General features: G+C 41.2%; 1 pseudogene; it reads left to right on the top strand.

The window, feature by feature from the left end:
* The first annotated feature begins 8660 nt into the window (after positions 1-8660).
* LOC102732442 (nucleoside diphosphate kinase D, mitochondrial pseudogene) lies at positions 8661-9990 on the top strand (annotated as a pseudogene).
* The last annotated feature ends 285 nt before the right edge of the window (positions 9991-10275 follow it).

Genomic DNA, 10275 nt, shown 5'->3' with positions numbered 1-10275 from the left:
GACTTATTTTGCTTAGCATAATACCCTCTAGTTACATGTATGTCATTGCAAATGGCAATAATTCATTTTTTCTGATGGCTGCATAATATTCCATGTATATATATATACCACATCTTCTTGATCCATTCATCTGTCAGTGGACATCTAGGCTCTTTCCATACTTTGGCTATTGTGGACATTGTTGCTATAAACATTGGGGTGCACATGCCCTATCGGACACTACTTTTGTATCTTTGTGATAAATACCCAGTAGTGCAATTACTGGGTCGTAGGGTAGCTCTATTTTCAACTTTTTGAGGAAACTTCATACTGTTTTCCAGAGTGACTGCACGAGCTTGCATTCCCACCAACAGTGTGGGAGGGTTCCCCTTTCTCCGCATCCTTGCCAACATCTTTTGTTTCCTGACTTGTTCATTTTAGCCATTCTGATGGGTGTGAAGTGATATCTCACTGAGGTTTTGATTTGTATTTCCTTGATACCACCTGATATGGAGCAAGTTTTCATGTGTCTGTTGGCCATTTGGATGTCTTCGTTGCAGAAATGTCTGTTCATGTCTTCTGCCCATTTCTTCATTGGATTATTTGTTCTTTGTGTGTTGAGTTTGATAAGTTCTGTATAGATTTTGGATACTAGCCCTTTATCTGATATGTCATTTGCAAATATCTTCTCCCATTCTGTTGGTTGTCTTTTAGTTTTGTTGACTGTTTCCTTTGCTGTGCAAAAGCTTTTCCACCCCTCACTTACAATCTGGAGGTGACTTTGGGTCTAAAATGAGTCTCTTACAGACAGCACATCAATGTGTCTTGTTTTTTAATCCAATCTGTTACCCTGTGTCTTTTGATTGGGGCATTTAGCCCATTTACATTTGGGCTAAGTATTGAAATATGTGAATTTAGTGCCACTGTATTGCCTGTAAGGTTACTGATACTGTATATTGTCTCTGTTCCTTTCTGGTCTATGTTACTTTTAGGTTCTCTCTTTGCTTAGAAGACCCCTTTCAATCTTGTAGGACTGGTTTGGTGTTCACAAATTCTTTTAGTTTTTGTTTATCCTGGAAGCTTTTTATCTCTCCTTCTATTTTCAATGACAGCCTAGCTGGATAGAGTATTCTTGGCTGCAGATTTTTCGCATTTAGTGCCCTGAATATATCATGCCAGTCCTTTCTGGCATGCCAGGTCTCTGTGGATAAGTCTGGTGCCAATCTAATGTTTCTACCATTGTAGGTTACCGACCTCTTGTCCAGAGCTGCTTTCAGGATTTTCTCTTTGTCTCTAGACTTGTAAGTTTTACTATTAGATGTTGGGGTGTTGACCTATTTTTATTGATTTTGAGGTGGGTTCTCTCTGCCTCCTGGAGTTTGATGCCTGTTTCCTTCCCCAAATTAGGGAAGTTCTCTGCTATAATTTGCTCCAATATACCTTCTGCCCCTCTCTCTCTTTCTTCTTCTTCTGGGATCCCAATTATTCTAATACTGTTTCATCTTTTGGTACCACTTATCTCTCGAATTTTCCCTGCGTGATCCAGTAGTTGTTTATCTTTTTCTCAGCTTGTTTATTCTCCATCATTTGGTCTTCTAATATCACTAATTTACTCTTCTGCCTCATTTATCGTAGCAGTTAGAGCCTCCATTTTTGATTGCACCTCATTAATAGCCTTTTTGATTTTGACTTGGTTAGATTTTAGTTCTTTTATTTCTCCAGAAAGGGATTCTCTAGTATCTTCTATGTTTTTTTTTCAAGCCCAGCTAGTATCTTTATAATAATTTCTCTGAACTCTAGTTCTGACATCTATCTAATGTCCATATAGATTATGTCCCTCGCAGTCAGTACTGCCTCTTGTCCTTTTATTTGAGGTGAGTTTTTTCATCTTGTTATTTTGCCAGAGAAGAATAGTTGAATGAGAGAACAAAATGGTAAAAGGGTAACAACGACCCCAGAAAAATATACACTAAACAAATCAGAAGAGACCAAAACTGAGGGGAAAAGAAAGGGAAGAAATTAAAAAAAAGAATATGGGGACGCCTGGGTGGCTCAGTCGGTTAAGCGTCTGCCTTCAGCTCAGGTCATGATCCCAGGGTCCTGGGATCGAGTCCTGCATCGGGCTCCCTGCTCCGCGGGGAGCCTGCTTCTCCCTCTGCCTCTGCCTCTCTATCTCTCATGAATAAATAAATAAAATCTTTAAAAAAAAAAAGAATATGATCAGGTTGGTGAATAGAACAGAGCCACACACTAGATTATGGGTGTATTTTGGTCTGTTAGAAGAAACTGCCTCCCAAAATTTTAAAGGAACACACACACACACACACACACACACACACACACACACAAATAAGGGTAAATACGATGAAGGGATGGAATATGATTGTAAAGATGAAAATTTAAAAAGATTTTTAAAAAGGAATTGATAAGAAAAGAATTTGGTTGAAAAAAGAAAGAAAAAGTAAATTAAAAAAAAGAAAAAAAAAGAGAATGTGATCAGGCAGGAGACTAGAACAAAGCCATACACTTGATTTAGGGTATATTTTGGTCTGTTAGAAGAAATTGTATCCCAGAATTTTAAAGAAAGAAAAACATATATATACAAAAAAAATAAGGTTAAATACAATGAAGGGATAAAATATGACTGCAAACATGAAAATTAAAAAAAGATTTAATTTAATTTAATTTATTTATTTGAGAGAGCAAGAATGAGAGAGAGAGAGAGTACATGAGAAGGGGGAGGGTTAGAGGGAGAAGCAGTCTCCTCGCCGAGCAGGGAGCCTGATGCAGGACTCGATCCAGGGACTCCAGGATCATGACCCGAGCCGAAGGCAGTCACTCAACCAACTGAGCCACCCAGGCGCCCCTTAAAAAAGATTTTAAAAAGGAATTGATATTGTTTGGAAAAGGGAAGAAAAATTCAACTAAAAAAATAGAAAAAGAATAAAATAAAGAAAATTTTAAAAATTAACTTTAAAAGACTAAAGAATCATGGGAAAAAAGCCATGAATTCTATGTGCTGTATTCCCCTACTGCTGGAGTTTTGCAGTTCTCATTGATTAGTAAACATGGTCTTGGCTGGATGTTCTTGCTAATCTTCTGGGGGAGGGGCCTGTTGCAGTGATTCTCAAATGTCTTTGCCTGAGGCAGAATTGCCCTGCCCTTGCCAGGGGCCAGCATAAGTAATCTGCTCCGGTTTGCTCTGGGTAGCTTTTGTTCCCTGAAAGCTTTTCATACAGCTTTGGAGGATGAGAATGAAAATGGCGGCCTCCCAATCTCTGGTCCTGGAGGAGCTGAGAACTTGGGTCACCACTCCTGAGTGAGCTCTCAGAGAAAGCAGTCAATCACTCCTGTCTCCCTGGACTCCAGCCGCACCCGGTGCTCACCTGGCCTGTTACTGAGCATTTCTGTCTCTGGTACATGACCCCATTTGGAGGCTTCAAGCCCAGCAGATTCCTGCAGTGCACTCCTGTGCCACCCCTCCTGGGGGAGGAAAGGGAGTCTCCCCAGATATGTTGCTTGTTGGTCCCTGCTCAAAGAGTAGTGGCCCGATTGTGCTGTGACCCCAAGGGTCCTGAGACCACACTGTCCCAGCGAGGTTTCCACCCCCCACTTAGCCACTGGAGCGACGTCCCTCAGCGGAGCAGACTTCCAAAAGTTCTGATTTTGTGCTCCACTGTTTTATCACTTGCTGGTAGCCAGCTGATAGAGGCTCCCTATCCCTGAGGTCTATCTTCCCAAATATTGCCTCAGATTCACTTCTTTGCACGTCCTACTTTCCAGAAAGTGGTCGCTTTTGTGTTCATAGAATTGCTGCTATTCTTTTCTTTGATCTCCTGTTGAATTTGTAGGTATTCTGAATGGTTTGATAACTATCTAGGTAATTCCTGGGACTAGATGAAATTTAGGTATCCTACTCCTCTGCCATGTTGTTCCTCTCCCCCCAGATATTTTCTAATTTCCCTTTTCATTTTCTGTGAACTTTTTAATTAAACTTAATAATAAAAATGGGTAAAACAATGGTCATTTGGGGATATCTTGAGTAGGAATATCAATACCATCTCTTGGTCTTTAGACTCTCAGCTTCTCTAACTTCTTACCATACATTGGGAATAAAAATAAAACAAAATCTAAAGAAATAGATCAGTAGGTTTTGCTGCCTCCTCAATGAGGCTTTTAATGTAAAAATTATTAACTCCTCAGTTCGTTACTCTAATGTTTTTTCTGGAAACATTTCAAACTCATAATGGAATATTTTGAGGTTTTTTTTTCTCTTATTGAAGTATAATTAACATACAGTGCTATAGTACTTCCAGTTGTACAATATAATGATTTGACAATTCTGTATATTGCTCAGTGCTCATCAAGATAAGTGCACTCTTCCGGGCGCCTGGGTGGCTCAGATGGTTAAGCGTCTGCCTTCGGCTCAGGTCATGATCCCAGGGTCCTGGGATCGAGTCCCACATCGGGCTCCCTGCTCCTTGGGAGCCTGCCTCTCTCTCTCTCTCTCTCTCTCTCTCTCTGTCTCTCATGAATAAATAAATAAAATCTTTAAAAAAAAAAAGATAAGTGCACTCTTAAATGGTTAAGATGGTGGAGTAATAGGGGGATCCTGAACTTGCCTTGTCCTTTGAACACAGCAAGGTCAACATCCAGCTATTTTTGAACAACTAGGAATATGATCTGAAGATTGAGAAAACAATCTGCACAATTGGAGGGAGAGAACATGGCAGATGAAAGGTTTGGAGCTGTGAATTGGGGGAGAGGAAAACAGCATGGCCGCAAGGACAAGGGAACCCGTTTCCCGAAGCAACGTCAGGGAGAGGGAGAAAGTGGAAGAGAGCACAGCAGGTAGGGATTGCACAATAAGCCTCAGTGAGGAGATCCCCTGGGTCGCTCAGAGAGAGATCGCCCCCCTTCCTGGAATGCATTTAAAAGAGCATATCTTGCCTCTCCAAGGACAAAAGGCCAGCCAGGAGCTATTGAGTGGTGCTCAAAAACAGGGTCAGAAATGTGCACAGAGGGCAGAAAACCTTTTAACAACTTTTCCCTGTGAGCCACAATAGGCTTAAACTTCTGTGTGCACACAGAACAGCTGCTTTTCTGCAGCAAACTGAGCAGAGAGCAGAGACAGGAGCAGGTTGCAGATGACCTGGTCTCCACTTTTTGCTGTAGGTTCAAGCCCTTGTGACTGTTTTTCTGGCACAGAATGGAGTAGGGGACTGAGTAGCATGCAGAAGACTGATAACCTAGTTCCAGCTTTCTGCTGACCACTACTATAAACTCTAGCCTCTGCACATGCACTATGTTACTGCTTTTGGGGGACAGGACAATGCTGGGCTTGCTGCAAGGGTTTCCTCCAGGGGAAGGGAGCTTGGTCCACACCTTTCCAGGCCCTTTAAAACGAGTTTTGAATACCAGCCACTGGCCAAAGGGAAAATATGCGAGATCTGTGGGTCCAGGCACACCAATGGCTCAGGCACAAACAGGTTAAGGGCAGGGAACTGATGAAAGCCCAGGACACAGGATATTTTTCGCTCTTCTGCGAGAGCCTCCAGAACAGTCGTTGCCCCGAGATCCTTTCCCTGGGGACAAGAGGGCAGGGTGACACCATATTCCTCTGCTTTCGGCACCCCTTCCTCTCTGCCACCCACTAGCACAGTTAGACTTCAGAGAGACACACAGTGCCTTTAGTGGAGGCTGGCATACCCTACACTAATACTCATCCCCCTGTGCCTGACAGGGGCATCTTTACAAGGGCAAGTCAGCTTGTAAGCCAGCCCAGCAAGCCTCTCCCTCAAAAGACCAACACAGGCCCCCGCATCTACCAAGTCTACTGATTAAATAACACTCCACAACATGAGCTTCCAGTGGAAATAGGACCAGGCTTGCTTCCTTTTTTTTTCTTTTTTCTTTTTTCTTAATTTTTTAAATTTTCAAATTTTTTCTCTATTATTTTTTATTCTTTATCTTCTATTATATATATATTTTTTTCTTTTTTCTTTTCTCATCATCTTTATTTTAAAATCAGGCTTATAATAATTTTTTGTTCAATTGTTCATTTGTTTGTTTCCTTCTCTTATTTGTCAGATCATGCTTCTTATTTTTTTCCCCTTTCATCTTTCTCTACTCTTTTTTTTCTTCTTCTTTTTTTCTTTAGAATAAGGCTTATAGTTTTTTGTTTGTCTGTTTGCATTTTTGTTCCTTTTCCTTTTCTCTTTTCTTGGATCAGGCTTTTTTTTTTCTTTTTGTTGTTGTTTCTTTTTTCTTTTTTTTTTTATACAGGCTTATCTTGACAAATTACACTTACTAAAAGGTGCAACACTCCCCACTATAACCAAGGAGGAATACTGTAGAGGAAGGTCCAGTGGAAAGAGCAACCAAAATGCAACAGCAGAGTGTACACAGCTTACAACAGAAACACTTTCTGAAGTTGTTGTTGTTGTTTTTATGTTGTTTTCATTGTTTTTTTATTTACTATTTCTTCCTTTCTTTTCTGGACAGAATGACGAGACAGAGAAATTCACCCCAAAAGAAAGAACAGAAGGTAGTATTCACTGCCAGGGATTTAATCAATACAAATATAAGATGTCTGACCTAGAATATAAAAAAACTACTTGGGCTTGAGACATCAGCACAAGTTGGGCTTGAGAAAAACATAGAAGACACTAGAGAATCCCTTACTGTAGAAACAAACAAACAAACAACACCTAAAATCTAGTCAGATTGACATTAAAAATATTATTACAGAGATGCAGTCCCAAATGGAGGCTAAAACATGAGAGTGAACAAGGCAGAAGAGTCAGTGATATAAAAGATAAAATGATGGAAAACAAGGACGCTGAAAAAAAGAGAGAAGAAAACTAGTAGATCACAAAGGGAAACTAAGAGAACTCTGCAATAAAGCAAAATAATATCTGGATAATAGGAGCACCAGAAGATGAAGAGCAGGAGAGAGGGGCAGAAAGATTATTTGAACAAATTATATGTAAGAACTTCCCTAATCTGGGGGAGGAAACAGGCATCCAAGTCCAGGAGGCGCAGAGAACCTTCTTCAAAATCAGTAAAAATAGGTCAACACCTCCATATATAACAGTGAAGCTTGACTGTTTCAAAGATAAAGAGAAAATCCTGAAAGCAGCTGAGGAGAAGAGGTCCTTAAACTACAAAGGTAGACACATAAGGCTGGCAGCCCTGTCCACAGAGACCTGACGGGCCAGAAAGGACTGGCATGATATATTCAAGTGCTAAATGGGAAAAAATATGCAGCCAAGAATACTTTATTCAGCAAGGCTGTCATTCAGAATAGAAGGAGAGAGAAAGTTTCCAGAACAAACAAAAACTAAAGGAATTTATGAACACTAAACCAGCCCTGCAGGATGTATTAAAGGGGATTCTTTCAGCAAATATAGAGCCCCAAAGTAACAAAGACCAGAAAGGAACAGAGACAATCATCAGGAACAGCTAGTTTACAGGTAAAACAATGTCACTCAATTCATATATTTCAATAATTACTCTGAATGTAAATGGACTCAGTGCTCCAATCAAAACACATAGGTTATCAGAATGGATAAAACACACGACCTATTGATATGCTGCTTACAAGAGACTTGTTTTAGACCTAAAGACACCTCCAGATTGAAAGTTAGTGGTTGGAGAACCATTTATCATGCCAATGGAAATCAAAAGATAGCTGGAGTAGCCATCTTTATATCAGACAAACTAGATTTTAAGCCAAAGACTTTAAGGAGAAATAGAGAAGGACACTATATCATAATAGAAGTGCCTATCCAACAAGAAGATCTATCAATTGTAAATATTTATGCCCCTAACTTGGGAGCAGCCAAATAGATAAACCAATTAATAACAAACTTACACATTAACCATAATACAATAATAATAGGATATTTTTTTTTTTTTATTCATGAGAGACAGAGCGAGAGAGAAAGGCAGAGGGAGAAGCAGGCTCCCAAGGAGCAGGGAGCCTGATGCGGGACTCGATCCCAGGACCCTGAGATCATGACCTGAGCCGAAGGCAGACGCTTAACCATCTGAGCCACCCAGGCGCCCATAATAGGATATTTTAATACCCCATTCCAGCTATGGACAAATCGTCTAAGCAGAAGATCAACATGGAAACAATGTCTTTGAATGACACACTGGAATAGATGGACTTCACAGATACAGTCAGAGCATTTCATCCTAAAACAACAAGAATACACATTCTTCTCAAGTGCACATGGAACATTCCCCAAAAGGGTCTCAACCAGTACAAAAAGACTGAAATTATACCATGCACATTTTCAGAACACAGTGCTTTAAAACTTGAAGTCAACCGGGCGCCTGGGTGGCTCAGTTGGTTAAGCGACTGCCTTCGGCTCGGGTCATGATCCTGGAGTCCCAGGATCGAGTCTCACATCAGGCTCCCTGCTCATCGGGGAGTCTGCTTCTCCCTCTGACCCTCCTCCCTCTCATGCTCTCTGTCTCTCTTTAAAAAAAAAAAAAACTTGAAGTCAACCACAAGAAAAAAAAAAATGGAAGGAACACAAATACATGGAGATTAAAGAGAATCCTACTAAAAAATGAATGGGTCAACCAGGAAATTAAAGAAGAATTTAAAAAATACATGGAAGGAAATGAAAATGAAAACACAACAAACATTTCAAAACCTTTGGGATGCAGCAAAGGTGGTCCTAAGATGGAAGTATATAGCAGTACAGCCTTTCTCAAGAAAGAAGAAAATTCTCAAATACAAAACCTAACTTTAAACCTAAAGGAGCTGGAAAAAGAACAACAACTAAAGCCTAAACCCACCAGGAGAAGAGGAATAATAAAGATTACAGCAGAAATCAATGATATAGAGTCATCGGCCCATGGGCCAAGGGTGGCCTCTGGTGTGCACCACACTGCTGGGGTTGCTCAGTGGCCCATGAGCCCTGGCCCAAGCCTGCTCACATGCCCCAACTCGGGAAGGTCCTCCTAGACCCGGGAGCTAACCCTGGTTGCAGTGAAGCCAGTTGGGGTGCAGCAGCAGCTTGTTGGGGATGTGGTCCAGCACTTTTGAGAGGAGGGACCTCAAGCTGGTGGGGATGAAGATGCTGAAGGCTCCAGAGAGAGTCCTTGCTGAGCACTACCATGACCTACAAAGGAAGCCCTTCTACCCAACCATCATCCAGCTACATGACCTCTGGCCCTGTGGCCATGGTCTCAGATCGCCCCAAAGTGGTCTGCTCCTCAAGGGTCATAATAGGACACATTGACTCAGCTGAGGCTGCCCCTGGCACCATCAGGGAGGACGTCAGCATCCATATCAGCAGAATCATCCACACTGACTCTGTGGAGGGGGCCCAGAGAGAGATTCAGTTATGATTTCAGAGCAGTAAGCTGGTGGACTGGGCAGACGAAGTCCACCAGAGCAGCATCTATCCAGTGTAAGCATTCAGACTGCCCTCAGCAACCCCAGCAGCCACTCAGGATCAAGTACCTCAGTCATCCAGACCTTGAGCCCATACGCATGGTCTGCCCATCTGTCCCAGACGACCTCCCTGTCTACCTTCTCTGCCCCACCCCAGAGGGGTTGAGTAACCAATTTTATGTGGCTTCTAGTATCCTAAGCCCATAATAAATTGGACAAAATACTTTCTGTAACAAAGTGCCAGACAAATTTGGGGAGTCACTAAAAGTGTGTAGTGCAACCTCCCTTCCCACAAAGGTGGATGGGACATTAAAACTCACTGTGTTGTGTAAAAAGAAAAGAAGAAATCAATGATATAGAAATAAAAACAAAAAAAAAAGAACACAAACAAACAGGGTAACAGATCAACAAATGTAGGAGCTGGTCTTTTTGAAAGAATTAACAAGACTGATAGATGCCTAGCAAGACTTTTCAAAAAGAAAAGAGAAGACCCAAATAAATAAAATCATAAATGAAAGAGGAGAGATCTCAACCAACACTGAAGAAATAAAATTATAAGAGAATATATGACAAATATATGTGAACAAAGTAGTCAGTGTGGAAGAAATAGATGCATTCCTAGAAACACATAAACTACCAAAATTGAAACAGGAAGAAATAGAAAAACTGAACAAACTCATAACCAGCAATGAAATTGATTCAGTAATCAAAAATCTCGCAAGAAACAAGAGTCCAGGGCCGGATGGCCTCCCACTGGAATTATACCAAACTTTTATTTATTTTTTAAGATTTTATTTATTTATTTGACACACAGAGAGATCACAAGTAGGCAGGCAGGCAGGCAGGCAGGCAGAGGGAGAGGGAGAAGCAGGCTCCCTGCT

The sequence above is a fragment of the Leptonychotes weddellii genome, chromosome X (assembly GCF_054177405.1).
Source record: "Leptonychotes weddellii isolate Sample4059 chromosome X, ASM5417740v2, whole genome shotgun sequence".
Classification (NCBI taxonomy): Eukaryota; Metazoa; Chordata; class Mammalia; order Carnivora; family Phocidae; genus Leptonychotes; species Leptonychotes weddellii.
The sequence above is the reverse complement of the archived record's forward strand: the minus strand, read 5'-3'. Positions and strand labels throughout refer to the sequence as shown.